We start from the raw sequence: 22,314 nt of genomic DNA on the forward strand, positions 1-22,314 counted from the left end.
GCTTTGTGTTATCCAATTACTCCATGATTTATTGATTGATTTTTTTGGTTGCAAACACTAAATCCATACCTATTTTGCTTGTTCTAGCTTGGAAGAGTAGAACTTAGCTTAGGTATAAAGTAATTAGCAAGAAATTAAGTGGGTTAACCATTTGATTAACGAAATCTAGCTAGGAATAGTGTGATTTCTACTTGGGCTAATCAATTGCTTATCATTGAGCCTTAGTTGTCTTGGAGGAGCAACTTAGGGTAGAAACCTCTCAAATGTTGGAAGACATTAAGTTGGTAGAATCGAAATTGAGGTCATAATACATGCTTAATTAACTAGAATTGACGATTTGTATACCCAAAGCATAGCCTACACGAGGGTAAGTAATCCTAGCGCCTTTCTCTTATTTTTGTTATAACTACATCTTAATTGCACTCTATGTGTTTGATAGAATTCCTTAGTTAAATTTTTGTAGTAATTGTAGACATAATTGAACAATCACTCTTTGTTTGAAGATTACATTAAGAATCATCAAGTTTGCACTCATTTGGACACTCTAACACACACCTACTCCTTGTGGGATTCGACCCCAACCTTTGTTGGGTTTATTATTCCTAACGACCATGCTACTTTCATATAGAGAGTAGGATGGACGTCACTAATGGGTCCCCAAAGAAGGTTAGGAATATGTGTTGGGTTTGAATCGCCCACCATTATTTGCTACCTCGAAACATTAACGTGAGATTTATTCACTGCTCGATTTGCAGATTGCTGATTCGATGAGACATTTTTCCCAAAACTAGGGGAGAAAATAGTAAACCAAACGAGAAATTTTGTGGAAAAATCCATCACTGTCTCATCTTGAATGAATTAATGCCTAAGTTTGAATCTTGATTTGGTTGAGGACAACCAAATTGTAAGTTTGGGGGAGTTGATAAGTTGGATTTTTAGCCAATGTCTCTTGTATTTTTATAAGATTTTATGCCCCATTTATTGGAAAAAAGTAACTAATTATGCTTTGAATGTCTCGATTTCAGGTAATGAAGGTTTGAGTACGCTTAAAGAATGGAAAATAATCAAAAATATCAAGAAAAGACCAAGTCCAAGTGAAAAATGAAAGAAAAGTTGAAGTTTGAGCTGAAGACCCTGCGTAGCCTTGCGTAGGCTACGCAGAGGAAGACCTGAGAAGTAAAGATTTGAAGACGTTCTGTTTTTGCCTACGCAAACCTGCATAGGCTATGCAGATATCCTACGCATAGGAAAAAAGGTGAAGTGTTCAAACTTGCGTAGGCTACGCAATTAGCTTACCCCCATGCATCCAACCTACGCAATTAATCGAAGGGCAATTTTGTCCTGTCGTGGGGCTTAGTATAAATAACTATTTTAAGTCATTCTAGGGTATCTTTTTGGAAGGATACTTATGTAGCAACTGTTGGGGATTTCTTCTTGAGGAATTTGGGTGACTTCACTATTGTTCTACATAATCTTTCTTTCCTCTTTAGCTAGTATGTTTAGTTTTTCATCTCTTTTTGTATTCTCCCTTCTTAATATGTCTAGCTAAGTTTATTAAGCTAGGATTGCGAACCCTAAGTGTGGTTATGTTTTTTGGTTATTAATATAAATTCGAAATTTGATTAAGCTTGGTGTTATCCAATTACTCCATGATTTATTGATTGATTTTGTGGTTGCAAACACTAAATCCATACCTATTTTGCTTGTTCTAGCTTGGAAGAGTAGAACTTAGCTTAGGTATAAAGTAATTAGCAAAAAATTAAGTGGGTTAACCGTTTGATTAACGAAATCTAGCTAGGAATAGTGTGATTTCTACTTGGGTTAATCAATTGCTTATCATTGAGCCCTGGTTGTCTTGGAAGAGCAACTTGGGATAGAAACCTCTCAAGTGTTGGAAGACATTAAGTTGGTAGAATAGAAATTGAGGTCATAATACATGCTTAATTAACTGGAATTGACGATTTGTATATCCAAAGCATAGCCTACACGAGGGGAAAGTAATCCTAGCGCCTTTCTCTTATTTTTGTTATAACTACATCTTAATTGCTCTCTATGTGTTTGATAGAATTCCTTAGTTAAATTTTAGTAGTAATTGTAGACATAATTGAACAACCACTCTTTGTTTGAAGATTACATTAAGAATCATCAAGTTTGCACACATTTGGGCACTCTAACACACACCTACTCCTTATGGGATTCGACCCCACCCTTTGTTGGGTTTATTATTGCTAACGACCGTGCTACTTTCATATAGAGAGTAGGATTGGATGTCACCAATTTTTGGCGTCGTTGCCGGGGAGTACTGTGTTCTTGTGTTACTTTGTTATTGTGTGTTTTCTTGAGTTCTTATCTTTTCTTCGTGATACTTTGATTCGTGTGTGCTTGTTGTAGGTTACCAATGGCAAACAACAATGAACTTGGTGATTTGCCTCTTGGGGCCATTGGTGAAGATATGGTAGATGAAGAAGCGGCTCCGGTTCAAGGAAACCGGCGTGGTCGAGGTCAAATCCACCACCAACCTCCGCCGCATCCACCACCACTACCTCCACATGGCCAACCAGCTCAACAACATGCCACACTAAATGATGGCTATGCAAGTGCAATTGTCCCCCCTCGTATTAGGGCGGGAAATTTTCAAATTACAAATGTCATGCTCACCTTGCTTGAGCAAAGAGGCTACTTCACCGGAGCACCTTATCAAAATGCATACAAGCACTTAAAGGGAATCGTAGATGCTTGTTGGGGAAGTAAGCAAACAAATGTATCCGAGGACGCTTTGAAATTAAGGTTATTTCCTTTCTCCCTAAGAGGAAAAGCCTTGGATTGGTTGGAGCGCTTACCAAACCATTCTATCCATACTTGGGATGAGTTGGCGGAGAAATTTATTGCCAAATTCTTCTCACCTGGGCACATGGCTACATTGAGGGATGAAATCTTGGCATTCAAGCAAGAACCGAATGAGCCACTACACAAAATTTTGGGAACGCTATAGAACCATGGTGAAGGAATGTCCTAACAACGATATAACCGAGAACATATTGCAACAAACCTTCTACCGTGGGATTAACACAACCAATCAATGTGTAGTGAACCAACTTGCCGGTGGAAACTTTATGACCATGCCTTACCCGGAGGCTTGTGTCATACTTGATGAGATGGCAGAGACATCATCCGCTTGGCAATCCCGAGAGAATGTGCCTCAAGGGGATCCGAATATGATTCACCTCAACAAGGAGTTGCATGATCATGGTCAAGCCATTACCGAGTTGACCACCACTATACAAAAGTGCAACTTCAACAAACTCAATCTTCGCGGCAAGTACATGCCGTGGAGGGTGTTCATGTATTGGGTTCTAAGCAAAATATGAAGGGTAATCAACGTCAACCTCAAGAGGAGATGTACTCACAAGATAATGGACGCTACACTCAAGATGATTCTTATCAAGAGCAAAATGAGTAAGTTCAATTTGTGAGTAACTATCAAAATCAATGAGGTAACTTTCAAGGAACTAGCCAAGGATAATGGAGTTCGTGTAATAACCAAGGCAATTGGGGCAATAACAATCAAGGAAATCAAGGTTGGAGTGGCGGTAATCAAGGTAATCGAGGTGGTGGATCTTCCCAACAATATCAACAAAGATCCTACCAACCTCCTCCATACAACAACCAAGGTGACTCTTCAACTGATAACCTACTTTTAGGGATGATGGAAAGGATGCTCAAGAATCAAGAGCAATCCGACAAAGAGAGGCGAGAAATGAATCAAGTGGTAGCTTCTCATACTACTTCAATCAAGCAAATTGAGACTCAATTGGGTCAAATATCTTCTCAATTGAATGTGAGACCACACGGATCATTGCTTAGTGACACAATTCCAAATCCAAAGAGAGATGAGGGTATAAAGCGAGTGTTTGCCATTTCCACAAGGCGGAGCAAAATTCTAAAGAAGAGATCCATTGTAGTTGAGGATGACGACGACGAAGAGGAGTTGCCTCTCAAATATGCTTTTCCTAAGGTCAAGAGTCCCAAAGTTTCTAAGGTGGCTCTTCCCAAGGTTGAGGATCCTCCTAAAGTTGATGAAGTTCCTAAGCAAGATGTACCTCTCATGGTCAATGAGAGGCCCGAGGTGATTGAAGTTCCCAAGTGTGCGGTGCCAATAGTAAGTCCAATTGTTGTTGAAGAGGTGCACCAAGCACCAAGTACCTCTCAAAATTAAAATGAAGTCCCTTCAAAGGAGAAAGAACCAATAAATGAGGCAAGCAAGGAGGCACCTAGATTGTACAAGCAATTACCGAGACTGCCTCCTCCATTTCCACAAAGATTTGCAAAGCAACAACAAGAAGGCCAATTGCAAAAGTTCTATGATATGTTGAATCAAATCACCATCAATGTACCTTTTGTGTAAGCTCTTGAAAAGATGCCAGGTTATGCTAAATTCATGAAGAACTTGGTCACTAAGAAGAAGAATGTTAATTTTGAGACCATCAAGGTCACCCACCAATGTAGTGCAATCATCTCACAAACCAGGGTTAAAGTAATGGAATACTCGGGGGTTTCACTATTCCTTGTGCTATTGGGTTGACAAGCTTCGCAAAAGCTTTGTGTGATTTGGGGGCAAGTATCAACTTGATGTCTTATACCGTTTTCAAGAAGTTGGGCTTGGGTGACCCAAGGCCTACATCAATGAAATTATTAATGGCGGATCGTACTTTGAAGAGGCCACTTGGTGTGATTGATGATATTCTTGTCAAAGTGGATTAGATTCTACTTCCCCGCGGATTTTGTGATTCTTGATTATGAAGTGGATGTAGAAATCCCGATCATTCTTGGTAGGCCTTTCTTGGCTACCGGGAGGGCCATATGTGACGTTGAAGCCAGAGAGCTCAAATTCCGGTTGAATGATGAAGAAGTGGTATTCCACATCCAAAAACCAATGAAGCATCCACATGACTATGGAGTGATATCCGTGATTGATGTGGTCGATGAAGTGGTAGATGAGGATATGCAAGAAATTTGTATGGATGAAGCTTTGCATGCGGTTCTACTCAATTCGGAGAATGAGGCAATGGATGGTTACATTGAAGCCGTGATGGCTTTGGAGGGACTTGGTTCCTACTCTTACAAGCCCGCAAAGTTGTCCCTTGATTTGGAGAATCAGGTTATTCCTCCTACTAAACCATCTATCATTGAGCCACCAAAGCTTGAGTTGAAGCCATTGCCTTCACATTTGAGGTATGAATTTCTAGGCCCTAATGAATCTTTGCCCGTTATTATCTCATCCTCTTTGTCTCGTGTGCAGGTTTCTTTACCTTTTGTATGCACAAGATTAACTTGGAGGAAGGGGTCAAGCCAAGTGTGGAACACCAAAGAAGGCTCAATCCTACTATGCAAGAATTGGTCAAGAAGGAAATCATAAAATGGTTAAATGCTGGAGTAGTGTATCCAATCTCGGATAGCACTTGGGTGAGTCCGGTACAATGTGTGCCAAAGAAAGGAGGGATGATCGTGGTTCTCAATGATAAGAATGATCTAATCCCAACAAGGATAGTCACCGGATGGAGAGTTTGCATGGACTATAGGAAGTTGAACAATGCCACCCGAAAGAATCATTTTCCACTCCCTTTTATTGACCAAATGTTGGATTGGTTAGCGGGAAGGTCTTTCTATTGATTTCTTGATGGTTACTCGGGCTACAACCAAATTCAAATTGCCCCTGAAGACCAAGAGAAAATAACTTTTATATGTCCTTATGGCACTTTTGCCTTTAAGAGGATGTCGTTTGGTCTTTGCAATGGCCCGGCCACCTTCCAACGATGTATGATAGCTATTTTCACCGACATGGTAGAGGATTTTCTTGAGGTATTCATGGATGACTTTTCCGTTGTGGGAGACTCTTTTGATTGGTGGTTGGATAACTTGGCCAAGGTGTTGAGAAGATGTGAAAAAACAAATCTTGTTTTGAATTGGGAAAAGTGTCACTTTATGGTGGAGGAAGGCATTGTGCTTGGGCATAAGGTGTCCAAAAAGGGTATTGAAGTCGATCCGGCAAAGATTGATGTTATTGCCAAGTTAACTCCTCCAAATACCGTAAAGGGTGTAAGAAGTTTTCTAGGGCATGCGGGATTCTATCGGAGGTTCATCAAGGACTTTTCAAGAGTGGTGAACCCAGTGTGTAAATTGTTGGAGAAAGATGCCAAGTTTCACTTTGATGAGGCGTGTATGGTTGCTTTTGAGGAACTCAAGCGATATTTAACAATCGCTCATATCATTCAAGCTCCTAATTGGGAGTTGCCATTTGAATTGATGTGTGATGCTAGTAATGTCGCCGTGGAAGTGGTGTTGGTCCAAAGAGTGGGCAAGCTTTTCCATCCCATTCATTATGCTAGCAAAATAATGAATGCCTCCCAAATGAACTATAAGATAACTGAAAAAGAATTTCTTACAATTGTTTATGCTTTTGATAAGTTTCGTTCTTATCTCGTAGGTTCAAAGGTGGTGGTACATTCGGACCATGCCGCAATCCGGTACCTTTTGGAAAAGGAGGAGTCCAAACCAAGGTTGCTTAGATGGATATTACTCTTGCAAGAGTTTGACTTGAAATTCAAGGATAGAAAGGGCACATAAAATCAAGTGGCAGACCGCTTGTCTCGTCTTGAGTTGGGGGGGGACCTTTGGAGGCCGAGGAGATCAATGAATCCTTCCCCGATAAACAAGTTTTTGCAGCCACAATTATAGTAGATGATGAGTTGCCATGGTACGCCGACATGGCTAATTTCTTGATGAGTGGGTTACTACCTCCAGATCTTCGTTCATACCAAAAGAAGAAGTTTTTGAGGGATAATGACTCCTACTATTGGGAGGAACCGTATTTGTTCAAGATATGTGTTGACAACATTATAAGAAGATGTGTTCCAAAAGAGGAAGGGATGACGATCTTGAGGGCTTGCCATGAATCTCCTTATGGTGGACACCATGGAGGAAATAGGACCGCGGCTAAGGTTCTTGAGTGTAGATTCTATTGGCCCACTTTGTTCAAAGATGCCTACACTATAATCAAAGTTTGTGATCAATGCCAACGTCAAGGCAACATCTCAAGAAAGAATGAAATGCCTTTGAATCCGATTGTGGAGGTGAAGTTGTTTGACGTGTGGGGAATTGACTTCATGGGGCCATTTGTGAGCTCCTACAACAACAAATACATCCTTGTGGTAGTTGACTATGTGTCAAAGTGGGTGGAAGCCGTAGCTCTACCAAACAATGAAGCAAGAAGTGTCACCGCATTCCTTAAGAAGAATATTTTCACAAGGTTCGGCACTCCGAGAGCTATTATAAGTGACGGTGGTTCTCATTTTTGTAATCGATCGTTTGCCACTTTACTTGAGAAATATGTAGTCAATCACAAAGTTTCCACACCGTATCACCCACAAACAAGTGGGCAAGTTGAAGTTTTAAATCGTGAGATTAAGAGCATTTTGGCCAAAAATGTCAATGCCAATAGTACAGATTGGTCAAGAAAATTTGATGATGCTCTTTGGGGCTTATAGAACAGCCTACAAGACACCAATCGGCATGTTTCCATATAAGTTGGTGTTTGGAAAGGCTTGTCATTTGCCGGTGGAGTTGGAGCACAAAGCTTTGTAGGCCATGAAAAAACTCAACTTGGAATGGGTCGATGTGGCAAACTTAAGAGTCTCTCAACTTAATGCAGTGGATGAATTTCGGTTCCAAGCATATGAGAGTGCTTCATTATACAAGCAAAGAATGAAGTATCTCAATGACAAGAAGATCATGAAGAGGGAATTTCACCTGGGGGACTTGGTTGTTCTTTACAATTCTAGATTTAAGTTGTTTCCGGGTAAGTTAAAATCAAAATGGTCTGGGCCATTCAAGGTTGTGCATGCTTACCCATTTGGTGTCGTGGATTTGGAGTCTGGTGATGGTAAAAGGATCTTTAAAGTGAATGGACAACGGATTCGACATTATTTAGGTTCTATTAATACAAGAAGAGTGGTCTCGGAAGTTGAGTTGGGGGAACCCCCAATAACATTTTGAGTTGTGTTCGCTATGGTGTCGTGCCACGATGTTAAATGCGGCGCTTGGCGGGAGATAACCCATCGTTTTCAAGTTTTTAGTCATAAAAAAAAATATAAAAATAAATAAATAATAATATATATATAATTTTAAGTTCTTTACGCATTTTGATTTTAAATTTTGTGTGTTTTTGTTCTTGTGCTTTGATGATTTTGATGTTTAAGTGTGTGAAGGTGAAGTGTTGGAGGAAAGGAAGTGACTCAATTTTTGCTAAGTGTGCAAGAATAGCTTCAGCTATAACAGCAACCCTGCGTAGTATTTGTGCGTAGGCAAAAACAGAAGCTTTTTAAAAAAAAAAAATTTAGCAACCTGATGATGATTTGCGCAAAGGCTACGCAGATTTGCACGTAGCCTACGCAGGTGACACATTGTAGCAAAAGTAAAGGCTACACACGAGGAGACCTTTTATGCAAATGAGGGTTTGACTAAAGTTGACCAATTCAAAATTTGGTCACCGGTAAGTATTTTCTTATTTTTAGACTTAAGTCAAACAATAATATAATCAAATCCCTTTCACCAGTTAATTTTATTTTGTTTACCTTTACCCTCACCCCCTCCTCCCCCACACACAATCTCTCTCTCTCTCTCCTCGTAACTTCTGGTTCCCACGCACACCCTACGCACTCCGCAACTTCTTTTTCTTCTCTGGTCAGAATCTGGAAACTCTAAGCATCTCAGGTATGTTTCAATCTCTTCTCTCTCGTTTCTCCTTTCATTCGTTGGTACTCCCTTCCCTCTCTCAGCTCTCCCGATTTCTCTTCTCCTTTTCTGTTCTTGTGGGTGAATCTCTTGCCGAGATTGTTGTTGTTTCTGAGAGTAACTGTTATTGGTTGTGATTGGGTGATTGTTGAATACCAATTGGATGGTGTAATTGTTGGGCGAGGGCAGTGAATTTTTGGTTGAAAAGTTCTGTCATGATTTTGCACTCAAAGTGTTTGGTTAATTGTCTAAGAGAATGTGTTCAAACATGGGAACTTTGACTTTGATTTTTGAGTAATCCTTGGTGTGTTGAAGCTTAATTCTTGTTGATTTCTCATTGTTCATGTGCTAGGAATAGAGTCGAACTTCAAGTTTATGCTAGTTTTGCTTAATTTGTAACAACCACGAAGTGCGAAGTTGAGTAGCATGAAATTGTTTGAATAAACTTAGTCGTGTAGGGGCAGTTCGAATGTGAATTATGGCTAGACCATAGATGTTCTGAAGGTGGATTATGGTTGATTTCTCATCACTACTTGTCATGACCCAAAATCCAACTAGCCGTGATGGCACCTAACCTCACTCGCTAGGTAAGCCCAATAACAATAATTCGATTCAATTAATATTTAACTTACTCTAATTCACTCCGCAGGGACTGGTACTACAAATCATGAGCTTCTAAAATTAGAAATTACAAAGCTGGTATGAAATAAATACATCATCTGTTCGAAATCTACATAAACAGATTTTTATAAATCTAAGGCTACCACGAACAAGAGACAGCTACAACCAGAACGTAGATACGTCTTCAAATCCAACTCTCGTCGATCACAGCAACATCATCATCCAATATCTGCACGCAAGGTGCAGAAGTGTAGTATGTGTACAACCGACCCCATGTACTCAATAAATAACAAACTAACCTTAGGTTGAAAGTAGTGACGAGCTGGTACAAAGGTCAGAGTCCAACTCCAATAACCAACATCAGTTCATAACAACATAACGCATGTAATAAAAGAAGTAACTCAAAGATAAAATGCTTAGCTTAATCTTGATTTCTGAAAATAGTCTGCCGTTCAAGTATATCCAGTGTTTTGAAAAGCGAGCGCTTCGTCGCTTTTATAAGCGAGAAGCGAGGCGAAGCGAGAAGCCGTCGCTTTTTCCTAACTGAAGCGACACGACCAGCAGAAGCGATCGCTTCAGCCAAAAAAGCGCGAAGCGACACAGAAGTGAGAAGCGCAGAAGCGCTCGCTTCTGTTCAGAGGGGTCATTTTAAAAAAAAAATAATTTTGGTCTTTGTTTTTATTATACAAAACAGACCTAAAGTGAAAAGACCATTCTTTCTCCTTCCCAACGTTAGCAGTAGCAGCCAACTAGGGTTTCAGCCTCCAGGTAATTTTTCTTTTCTTTTTCGGTTTTTTTTGTCCAGCCGTCTGCACAGCTAGGGCAGGCTGTTCCCCCCCCCCCCCCTTATTCTTCTTATTTATTAATTTTAATATGTATTTTAGTTTATAAAATTAATTATTATATATATGTTATATTTTCAGTTTATTTGATTTTTTTAATGTGTATTTCAGTTTATAAAATTAATTATTATATATATGTTATATTTTCAGTTTATTTGATTAATTTTATATGTATTTCAGTTTATAAAATTAATTATTATTATACATGTGTGTTATATTTTCAGTTTATTTGATTATTATATATATGTTATATTTTCAGTTTATTTGATTTTTTTAATGTGTATTTTAGTTTATAAAATTAATTATTATATATATGTTATATTTTCAGTTTATTTGATTAATTTTATATGTATTTTCAGTTTATTTGATTATGTATTTTCTTATATTAATAGGGATTTAAAAATGTCCCAAAGTTTGAAAGAGAAAAACCTGACTTGGCGATATAGCGATAAAGTTGATGAGAAGAATAGTACAAATGTTGCATGCAAGTTTTGTAACAAGATTACAAAGGGGGTAATTTATCGCTTTAAATTCCTTCTTATTGGTGGCGATAGAAATGTCACAAGTTGTCCGAAATGTCCACCGGAGGTGAGGGATGAAATAAAGAATTTTGTTGAGAAGAAGAAGGAGCAAAAAAAATCAAATGAGTCATCAACCATTTGTGACCAATCTGATGATGATGATGATATTGAAGAAGGTGAAGGTTTGTCACTTCCAACAAAACGGGGAAGAGATGCTATCTCTTCAAGCCATGGATCGACGGGTACGAGTAGGACTAAAGGTCCTATATATTGCTATTTCCCAAAGAAGCCAGAAGCAAAGAGCGGTGGAAGCTAAGGACATTTTGAGGGATCGTGCAGTTAAAGCTTTTGCACGATGGGTCTATGATGCTGGGCTCCCCTTCAATTGTGTCAACTATACTGACACTTTTGGAGACTTTATTGAGGCCGTTGGTCAATATGGCCCTGGAATGAAGCCTCCCACTTATCATGAAATCAGAGGTCCTTATCTAAATAAGGAAGTGGAGAAGACCAATAAAATTGTGGAGGAACATAAAGTTGTGTGGAACAAGTATGGATGCTCCATTATGATGGATAAGTGGACAACAAGAACTGGGAAAATGATTAGGGAAATTTGTTTCTTGAGTCGATTGATGCTAGCGACTCGTCCACTGACCACATCAAAATGTTCACCTTGTTTCAGAACACCATTGAAAAGATTGGCCCAAGCAAAGTTGTTCAAGTGGTTACCGATAATGCGAGTGAAAATGTGAAAGCGAGTGGCATAGTGCAAGGAGCATACTCGAATGTCTATTGGACTACATGTGCGGCTCATTGTATCAACTTAATATTCGGGGACATTTTCAAGGAAAAACCCTTCTCTACAGTTTTTGGCCAGGGCACTAGGGTACATTCTTATATTGCTTAACGACCCTTGTTATTGAATATGATGAGAAGATTCACCAGACAAAAAAATTTGGTGAAACCGGGAAAGACATGGTTCGCCACTGCTTTCTTGACTTTGCATAGTATCCACTTGCAAAAAGCCAATTTGAGAAAGTCGTTCATTTCAGAGGAATGGAACAAGAGTAAATTTGCAAAGGAAACTAGGGGGAAAGATGTTGCACGCATTATTCTTTCTTATTCTTTTTGGAATAATGTCCTCCATGCTCTTAAAATTGGTGGCCCTTTGGTTAAAGTACTCCGTTTGGTGGATGGGGATTAAAAACCACCAATGGGCTACCTCTATGAAGCTATGGATAGGGCCAATGAGGCTATTCAAGCATCATTCACTCATGAGCAGAAATATGCAAAGGTCTTTCAGATCATTGATGCAAGATGAACGGAGCAACTTCATCGACCTTTGCATGCAGCTGGACTTATTCTGAACCCGTCAGTCTTTTATGATCAGTATGAGAATAATTCATTGGCTAGAGAAGTGTGGACGGGATTCCATGGGTGTGTTATTAAGTTGACCCCAGATGAAGACTTGCAAGAAAAGATAGTAGATCAGTTTGCTATTTACAAGGCAGGTGAAGGACTTTTCAAGCTGCGACTGGCTATTAAACAAAGAAAGACGAAGTCGCCAGGTGATCGAGTGCTTCTATATTTTATAGCTCTAACTTTTAATGTATTTTTTATACTTATTAACTCTTGAATATATTTTTTTTCACTTCTATAGTTGAGTGGTGGGACCAATATGGTACAGAGACTCCGGATTTACAGACTTTCGCGATCAAAGTTCTAAGTTTAACTTGTAGTTCTTCCAGATGTGAAAGGAACTGGAGCGTTTTTGAACACGTGAGAAATAAAAAGAATAATTTCGTGTTTTGAGATAAAGTAAATTATATCTCAATTGTCCTTCCTACTATTTAGTTGACACATCTTGTTTGCAGATTCATACAAAGAAGAGGAATCGACTAACCTTGAAGTGCCTCCATAATCTAGTGTTCATAAAATACAATAGAGCATTGAGACGTCGCTACAACCACCGCAATCTAATTGATCCAATTCTTTTGGACAATATTGACGAGGCTAATGAGTGGCTAACCGGAGTCCCCGAAAATTGTGAAGATGAAGAAGTAATTGAAGGCGACTCTAATTTCACTTGGGGTGATGTTGCGGATGCTAGTGGAGTTGGGGAGAACCCTTATGGTTTAAGGGGGAATACTTCAAGTTCAAGCTCGATTAGGAAGGGAAAAAGTGTGGCTACTACAAGTCGATCCCTATCCCTAATTGATGAAGATGAAAGTGCTCATGAAGAGGAAGAGGAATAAGATGTTGATTCTAGTAATTTAGTAGCTTTGATTTTGCTTGTCCTGTGGTTTGTGGAGGATTTGGTGGTACCTACTTTTAAGTTTTTAAATTAAACTTTTTGATTATTTATATTTTGTCTTTGCAAGGTTTACATTATGTTTTTTAAGAATTGCGCTTCACTTCAATGAAGCGTGCGGTTCGCTTTGCGCTTCGCTTTTGAAGCGAGGCGAGCCCCTGTCGCTTTTTTGCGCTTCTCACTCTCAAAAACACTGAGTATATCAGTGAAAACCCAAATCATTCACCAAAGTTGCCAAAAATATGAGTAAGTTTGAAAACAGTAATTTTTCCAAAAATCCTTTTAATAATAAATAAGATGTCTCATTTTCCTTCCAGATAACTAGTGAAAAATGCATCACTATGCCTGTATGTCAAATGTGTGAGAGAAGTCATGAATGACGTGGTTACCGTACAGCATGAGAAAAATGCATCTCTATGCTTGTATGTCAAATGTGCATGTCAATGCGATGCAACTCAGTGATAAAATCATATGCATACTCTCAGAGTATCATTTCACTCAGTCCTCCCAATCACTCAGTCCTCACAGTTACTCAGTACTCACAGTCACTCAGTCCTCCCAATCGCTCGGCACTCGGTACTCGGCACTCGCACTCAGTAAGTACCTGCGCTCACTGGGGGTGTGTACAGACTCCGGAGGGGCTCCGTAAGCCCAAGCGCTATAATCTGCACGGACAACTCACGTGCTATAGTATCAATATCTGTATCCGCACGGACAACCCACGTGCTATAATAAGCCAATCTGGCCTGCCGCGGCGTGCAACCTGATCCCATAATAATAAAGTATATAAAGCCAATATGGCCTGCTGCGGCGTGCAGCCCGATCCCATAATCATCCTCACAATCAGGCCCTCGGGCTCACTCAGTCATCAATCTCTCCAGTCTCTCAGGCTCACAATGTCATGAAACTAGCCCAAAATGATGATATGATGAATCAATAAATAGCAACAGAGACTGAGAGATGATATGCAATGAATGAACATGACTGAGTATGAAATTTCATTTTAAACAAATAATTCAACATCAATATGACCTATGTGGGTCTCAATAATACTGGCACATAGCTTCAGCATGATTTTTATTTTTTTTATTTTTTATGATTCTCAGCTCAATTTCTTTAACACATAAAACTACAAAGAAAATGTCAAGATTATTTGACTACAACATTTCACGAAACCAATTACGTCACAATTTCTTTAGTGCACGCCCACACGCCCGTCACCTAGCATGTGCGTTATCTCCAAACAATTCACATAATACGTATATTTAGGGTTCATACCCTGAGCTCCAAGATTAGAAGAGTTACTTACCTCGAACAAGCCGAGTCCAATATCGGGCAAGCTAAACAATGCTCGAGAAATTTCATTCTGCGCGTATCAACTGTCGAACGGCTCGAATGTAGCCATAATTAATTCGATTCAGTCAACACAAATTATAGGAATTAATTCCATATGAAAATACTAATTTTTCTACAAAATCCGAAATTACACTCAAAAATTGCCATTGGGGCCCACGTCTCGGAATCTGATAAAACTCACAAAATCCGAACCCCCATTCAACCACGAGTCCAACCATACCAAAATTACTCAAATTCGACCACAACTCGGCCTTCAAATTCTCAATTAAAGTCTAAGAATTTTTCTACAATTTTCAACCCAAAATACTAATTTGTTGATAAAAATAATAATAGATTCGTGTAATTTAACCAAAACCGAGTTAGAATCACTTACCCCAATCCATATGGTGAAAATCGCCTAAAAAATCGCTTCAATCCGAGCTCCATAGCTCCAAATGTGTTAAAATGGCCGAAACCTTGAAATATAGCTTCTGCCCACACATTTACTCTTCGTGATCGCGGAAAATGCTTTGCGATCGCGAAGCACAGAAATTTCCAGCCCAAAATTTGCCCTTCGCGATAGCGGAAAACCACTCGCGATCGCGAAGAACAAACTCCCCAACTCTTCCAAACAGCCTCTAGCATAATGGTCATAACTTTTTGTACAAAACTCCAAATGACAAATGGTTTGACTTTCTGAAACTAAACATCAAGGGCTACAACTTTCATTTTTGGATCATCTCCAAATTCCTTATAGATTGCGAGATATAAGCTTCCAAAGTCGGGTCAGTGCAACAGAAATTTTGTTCTGCGAGATCGCGAAAGAGCTTTCGCGATCGCGATTCACAAGGCCCCAAACTGCTGTTTGCTCTTCGCGAACGCGACCAAATGTTCGCGATCGCGATGCACACCTCTGTAGATAAAAACCAACAATTAAAAATGGTCTAGAAATGATCCGAAACCACCCCGAAACTCACCCGAGCCCCTCAGGACCTCAACCAAATATACCAACAAGTCCTAAAACATCATATGAACTTAGTCTAAGCTTCAAATCACATCAAACAACGCTAAAACCACGAATCATGCCCCAATTCAAGCTTAATGAAACTAAGAAATTCCAACTTCTATATTCGATGCTGAAACCTATCGAATTAAGTCCGATTGACCTCAAATTTTGCACACAAGTCATAAATGACATAACGAAACTATTCCAATTTCCAAAATTGGATTCCGATCCCGATATCAAAAGTCAACTCCCCGGTCAAAATTCCCAAAAATTCAATTTTTGCCATTTCAAGCCTAATTCCACTACGGACCTCCAAATAATTTTTCGGACACGCTCCTAAGTCCAAAATCACCATACGAAGCTATTGGAATCATCAGAATTCAATTCTGAGGTCGTTTACACATAAGTGAATATCCGGTCAACTTTTCCAACTTAAGTTTTTAATTATGAGACTAAGTATCTCATTTCACTCCGAAATCATTTCGGGACCCGAACCAACTAACTCGATAAGTCATAAATCAATTGTAAGGTATAAATTAAGGAGTAAATGGGGGAACGGGGTTGTAATACTCAAAAGGACCGGTAGGGTCGTTACACTACTATGCTACATACAGTAGGAAATCTCTACTTTGTGCCAAATTGTACCCATCCCAGGAGAAATTGAGGTCCAAACCTGATGAAATGGCATAGTTGAACTCAGTTACTCTAAGGTTCTTTGAGTTTGATTTCTGAGTAGTAGTAGCTGAATTAGAGCCTAATTTTTGTGATTGTTCATTATTAAGGTGTTGTAAATGGATTCGGACTTTGAGCTTTTGTTAGCCCCTGCTTAATTGATGTTAAAATGTGTGCAAAGCTAAGTGCTTGATGAGTTTGTTTGAAGGAATTGATTGCTAGTCTGCCTGATTCTTTGGGATTGATCTTCACGTGTATGCTGAAAACAGAATACAACGTAAAAGTTATGCTTGTTTTAGCTTAAATCTCTGTGTTATTGATAATTAGAAGCTAATGTAGCAAGCTGAATTTTGCTGAGAGAACTTGAAATTGTTCGTCATCGAAATTGCAACTGAGGGTTTTCGAGGCTATTTTTATTACATTTTGGACCTGTGAAGATTTATTCTTGTTGCTTATTCATTACTAATGTGCTATCAAGTGAGCCGCGCTTTAAATCATTGCTAAATGTGTGCTAATCCATGAGAAATTAAGTCACAAAGAGGGAGTATTTGGACATGTTTAAACACCCAGGACAGTCTGAAGACCCTGGGGATTTTTGTGCTTGCTAACTGGCCTTGCACACGCATACACACTAATGCATTTTTTTCCTTTTTGTATTCTTTTACTTCCTTTTGATTATTTGACTTCTTTCTTCATTCTTTTTAAGATAGTTTAAGGTATTTAGAGTAGTTAATTATTTTTTGCACTAGCTTCTCATGAATGGTTTTGATTCTAGGCACAAATGGCTTCCAAACAAAGTGTGTCGGGCAAAGCAAAGAAAGGCAATAAGGGTGAAGAAGGACTAAGAAGGGCACCTCTAAGGGAGGCCCATGGCAAGCAAATGTCTGAGCTTCGGGACTCATCATTCCCCATGATGATCCAAGTAGATATTTCACGCTCTACATCCTTTGCTCCACAAAAGTAAACTAAAAGAAAGGATGCACCAACTGTTGCACCATCCACAAAGAAGAAAACTAAAGTCAGTGACAAATCTTCTAAACCTGCTTCACACTCACAGGTAACTCCTCTTCCACCCATGGCCACAACTCCTTCAACATCTCAAGAAGCAATTGTTGACCAACAAGTTGTGCAAGAAGTCGAGGACACAATGAGACTTCTTCCGGCTAAACCACTAGTAACTACACCCCTACCAAAAGAAGATCACTTGCTAAAGATCACTTACATATCGATAGATATGGACAAGAATCTGCCGGAGTTTTACCATGAGTTAGTTAGGAGAAACTGGATGATCCTTACTAAATCATGGGCCAGAAATGAGACGTTTTTGCATGAATTCTTCGCTCAAGTTAGTGCATTAAGCAAAGAGGAACAACACTTATTATCTGGGGTAACAATTAGAGATATGTGGGTACCATTGAATGCACATGAATTCAATGAATTGATTGGATTGAAAGCACAAGATAACAGTCGATTGGCAAGTACATTACGTAACAGAGAGGCTAATAGGACTTGGGCGGTAAACATTGTGAAGATGAAAAATTCAAATCCAACATGGACACATAAAGGTAAAATATACAAAACTGGGTTTAATGCTACAATTGTGGCTTCGAATATCTTTGAGGCCAACAAATTAATGTCATCAATGAACTATGCTGAGGCTTCTGAACCGCGAACTAGTCTAATTGCGGCTATCATGCCCAAATGGCCGGTGGATGTGGGTGAAATAGTAATGATGGAGCTGAGGGAGAAATTCTCAATGAGCACAAGCGCCATGCCATTTCCTGGATTCCTAACTAGTCTCTTCAGGAAGTACAATGTACCAGCTTCTCCGTCTGATCGCATTTTGCCATGCGCCACTCCAACAAAAATCTTCCAACACATAACTTCTGATCAATTGTCCAAGATGCAGAAAAGTGATCTGGCCATATCATCATCCATACCATTACCTATTGCTCCTTTGCCTAATGTTCGTAATGCCTCCACTACATCTTCTGCTGCCTCTGATGCCACTACTAGTGTAGCTGTGATTCCTTCCGGTACATCGCCTCCAACCACTTTTGAGGCACCTTCTTCATCCATTAGTATACCTGGAGTGCTAAGTGACAATGTGAAACAATTGTTAGCATCTATGGGATCAATGATTGTTGATACAAATGAGAGGTTGCGAGCCATGACTCATCCAGTTGATGCCTCTTTTAAACAAGAGTTACGAAGTGTCAAACCTCCCAAGCACACACTAATTATGGCACCCATAAAGAGCATACATATGGGTTTTGCAAAGTTTTCCGGGGCAAAAGCCTCAAAATAAAGAGAAGAAACTGAGGCTAGAACAAAGAGAAGGGAGGAGAAGGACAAGATCAAGCAAGCCATGCTTGATACACTTCAGTCTTTAAACGGTAAAGTTTTGTCCATAGAAAGTATGGTCAAGGATATGGATAGCAGGCTCAAGAGGTTGGAGAGTCTTAATGTGGGTCCATCTGGACTACAAGATGACTCCCAAATTTATAGGGATGACGCCCAAAATGCAGCTTTGTGCAAGAATGATAGTGGAGAGTGAGCCGCTAACTGATGAGCACACAGTTGCTCCCGTTCACCCTCCCACGAAAATGGTTAGGACACCCCATCCAGGATAGCTTGGCGTCGAGGAGCTCAAATCAGTTCGGATGCCACCTCGCTCGGAGCGAGGGAGTGCTTATTTACCCTACACCTATACTTTCTTTGATTGCATTGAGGGCAATACAAACTTTTACGTGGGGGGGGGGGGGGATTGATGAATTTTGGTATAATTGACACTTTTTGTTGCCATTAGTTGGCGTTATATTTTCTTTTTAGTAATTTCTCTTCTTTTATTTTTATTGGTCTTTTGTTTTACATTTTCTAGGAATTAGAAATAATCTCGTTGGGTTTTCTTTGCCATGGTTCTTTCCCAAAGATGCAACTTGAACCGGGAATATGTTTATTTTTAGTAGTGTCGGTGTCCCAAAGTTAACCTTTGACTTGTTTGGTACCAACACTACTTAGATGTATGCCTTGAAACAACTTTCCATGAAATGCATGTTTTTGAAAATTCTAGAAAGTAGTTGAGCTTATTATTTTTAGCATGATCCTTAGGTTCCATTGTTAGCCTTAATGTCACTATATAGCTTTTAAGCTATGGCAACGTTTTGCGTTCATGTGTTTCAATTGGGATTTGAATGCATATATCTGCTTTGAGTGTACATGAGCCATGTGAGGTGAGGTTGTTGTTGAGTTCTTTTGTGTCAATTGTGGTCTAGAACTTGCCCTAAGTGTGTTTCGAGGCAAAATTCTAGGTTGTGCTTGGTTTAGAAAATGAATTTAGGCTTTATTTGGACCGATTGTGCCTTTAATTACTTACCCTTGATAAGATTATCCTAGTCAACCCTTTTGAGCAATTAGCCTTTTATTGTCAACCACATTATAAGCCCTCTTCCCTTCTTATGCTAACCTCTTTTTATGCCCCGACTTTCTTAAGCACTTGAAATTACAATCTAGGCCAAAAGCCTAAGTTTGGGGGAGGAGGTGAAAAAAGTGTGATGTAAAAGCTACTTGAAGGTGAAGCAACCAAAAAAAAAGAGTTGAAATAAAAAGGGAAGACTAAAGACTCGTGACAAAGGTGATGATCACAAAGGGAAAGCCTTGCGAACTAAGGAGCTTTAATGGTGTAATTAAATCACTTTGCCTAGTTGAAAATGAGAGCAAAAAGGGTGGAATTTTGAAAGGGATTGTGTTTTAAATTGTCAAGATTGTAGTGCTTAGGAAGGTCGTAATCACTCTTTACCCATATTGATGCCCTACCTCCAACCAAAAAACCTACAATACTTTCTCGCAAGTCCTAAATGATTTTGAACTAAGCACACATACATTAGTGGAGATTTACGTGAGGGGCAAGCCTATGGCACTACTTTTGTACATTTGAACTTCTTTTGTAAGAGAGAGTGCTTACTTTTTTTGATTCATATCCCACTTTCGCTTTGAAAATATCATAACGTGTGTGTGTGAATCTCTCTTGATTTGTGAGGGCATATGGAAACTCGGGTGTGATTAATGTTTCTTTTCTCAATTGGGACACATGAACAAAAGAAAGTGGCCTTGTGACTTAAAGATTTTCTTGACTTGTTGAGTACTCATGTGGTTTTGAAATTTAAAGTCTTTGGAAGTTGTTGAGCGGTCATGCATTTGACGATAGTTGTGGTACCAACCGAAGTCATGGGTTTTTTTGCTTGACTGCTTCTTAGCTTGGTTGTGATGCTAGCTTTAGCTTGTGAGTTTAATTGTTTAATAGCTTCAATGAATTCATGCCTAAGTTTGAGTCTTGATTTGGTTGAGGACAACTAAATTGTAAGTTTGGGAGAGTTGATAAGTTGGATTTTTAGCCAATGTCTCTTGTATTTTTATAAGATTTTATGCCCCATTTATTGGAAAAAAGTAACTAATTATGCTTTGAACGGATCGATTTCAGGTAATGAAGGTTTGAGTACGCTTAAAGAATGAAAAATAATCAAAAATATCAAGAAAAGACCAAGTCCAAGTGAAAAATAGAAGAAAAGTTGAAGTTTGAGCTGAAGACCATGCGTAGCCTTGCGTAGGCTACGCAGAGGAAAACCTGAGAAGTAAAGATTTGAAGACATTCTGTTTTTGCCTACGCAAACCTGCGTAGGCTATGCAGATATCCTACGCAGAGGAAAAAAGGTGAAGTGTTCAAACTTGTGTAGGCTACGCAATTAGCCTACGCCCATGCATCTAGCCTACGCAATTGACTGAAGGGCAATTTTGTCCTGTCGTGGGGCTTAGTATAAATAGCTATTTTAAGTCATTCTAGGGTATCTTTTTGGAAGGATACTTATGTAGCAGTTGTTGGGGATTTCTTCTTGAGGAATTTGGATGACTTCACCATTGTTCTACACAATCTTTCTTTCCTCTTTAGCTATTATGTTTAGTTTTTCATCTCTTTTTGTATTCTCCCTTCTTAATATGTCTAGCTAAGTTTATTAAGTTAGGATTGTGAACCCTAAGTGTGGTTATATTTTTGGGTTATTAATATAAATTCAAATTTTGATTAAGCTTTGTGTTATCCAATTACTCCATGATTTATTGATTGATTTTGTGGTTGCAAACACTAAATTCATGCCTATTTTGCTTGTTCTAGCTTGGAAGTGTAGAACGTAGCTTAGGTATAAAGTAATTAGTAAGAAATTAAGTGGGTTAACCGTTTGATTAACGAAATCTAGCTAGGAATAGTGTGATTTCTACTTGGGCTAATCAATTACTTATCATTGAGCCTTAGTTGTCTTGGAGGAGCAACTTGGGGCGGAAACCTCTCAAGTGTTGGAAGACATTAAGTTGGTAGAATAGAAATTTGAGGTCATAACACATGCTTAATTAACTAGAATTAACGATTTGTATACCCAAAGCATAGCCTACACGAGGGGGAAGTAATCCTAGCGCCTTTCTCTTATTTTTGTTATAACTACATCTTAATTGCACTCTATGTGTTTGATAGAATTCCTTAGTTAAATTTTAGTAGTAATTGTAGACATAATTGAACAATCACTCTTTGTTTGAAGATTACATTAAGAATCATCAAGTTTGCACTCATTTGGACACTTTAACACATACCTACTCCTTGTGGGATTCGACCCCATTCTTTGTTGGGTTTATTATTGCTAACGACCATGCTACTTTTATATAGAGAGTAGGATGGACGTCACCAATGGGTCTCCAAAGAAGGTTAGGAATATATGTTGGGTTTGAATCGCCCACCATTATTTGCTACCTCGAAACATTAACGTGAGATTTATTCACTGCTCGATTTGCAGATTGCCGATTCGATGAGACATTTTTCCCAAAACTAGGGGAGAAAATGTTAAACCAAACGAGAAATTTTGTGAAAAAATCCATCATTGTCTCATCTTAATTCACGCGCCTCAATTTGTAAAAAAGAGGTGCAAAAGATTATCCATTTGCAGAAAATAGCAAATCAAATGCAGATGCATTTATGGATCTTAAAAGGATAACGAAATCACATATCTCTACAGAGAATGTTCCAATCCGTATTCATGTCCATGTTGGACAATCTTCTAGTGTCATAGCTAATGAGTCAAAAGCACGCCTAAAGCGTGGTAGACCATTGGGTTCTAAGTATCGAAATCCTTGTAAAAGGAAAACAAATGATCAAGATGACACTACGAATGAGTA

At 39.0% G+C, this 22,314-nt stretch overlaps 1 long non-coding RNA gene across 1 annotated transcript; it reads left to right on the forward strand.

The window, feature by feature from the left end:
- The first annotated feature begins 8,556 nt into the window (after positions 1-8,556).
- LOC107763400 (uncharacterized) lies at positions 8,557-21,190 on the forward strand. Its single transcript, XR_012708420.1, has 2 exons — positions 8,557-8,769; positions 20,579-21,190. It is a non-coding gene; the product is annotated as an uncharacterized LOC107763400 (long non-coding RNA).
- Positions 21,191-22,314: the final 1,124 nt, after the last annotated feature.

The sequence above is a fragment of the Nicotiana tabacum genome, chromosome 4 (genome assembly GCF_000715075.1).
Source record: "Nicotiana tabacum cultivar K326 chromosome 4, ASM71507v2, whole genome shotgun sequence".
Classification (NCBI taxonomy): domain Eukaryota; kingdom Viridiplantae; phylum Streptophyta; class Magnoliopsida; order Solanales; family Solanaceae; genus Nicotiana; species Nicotiana tabacum.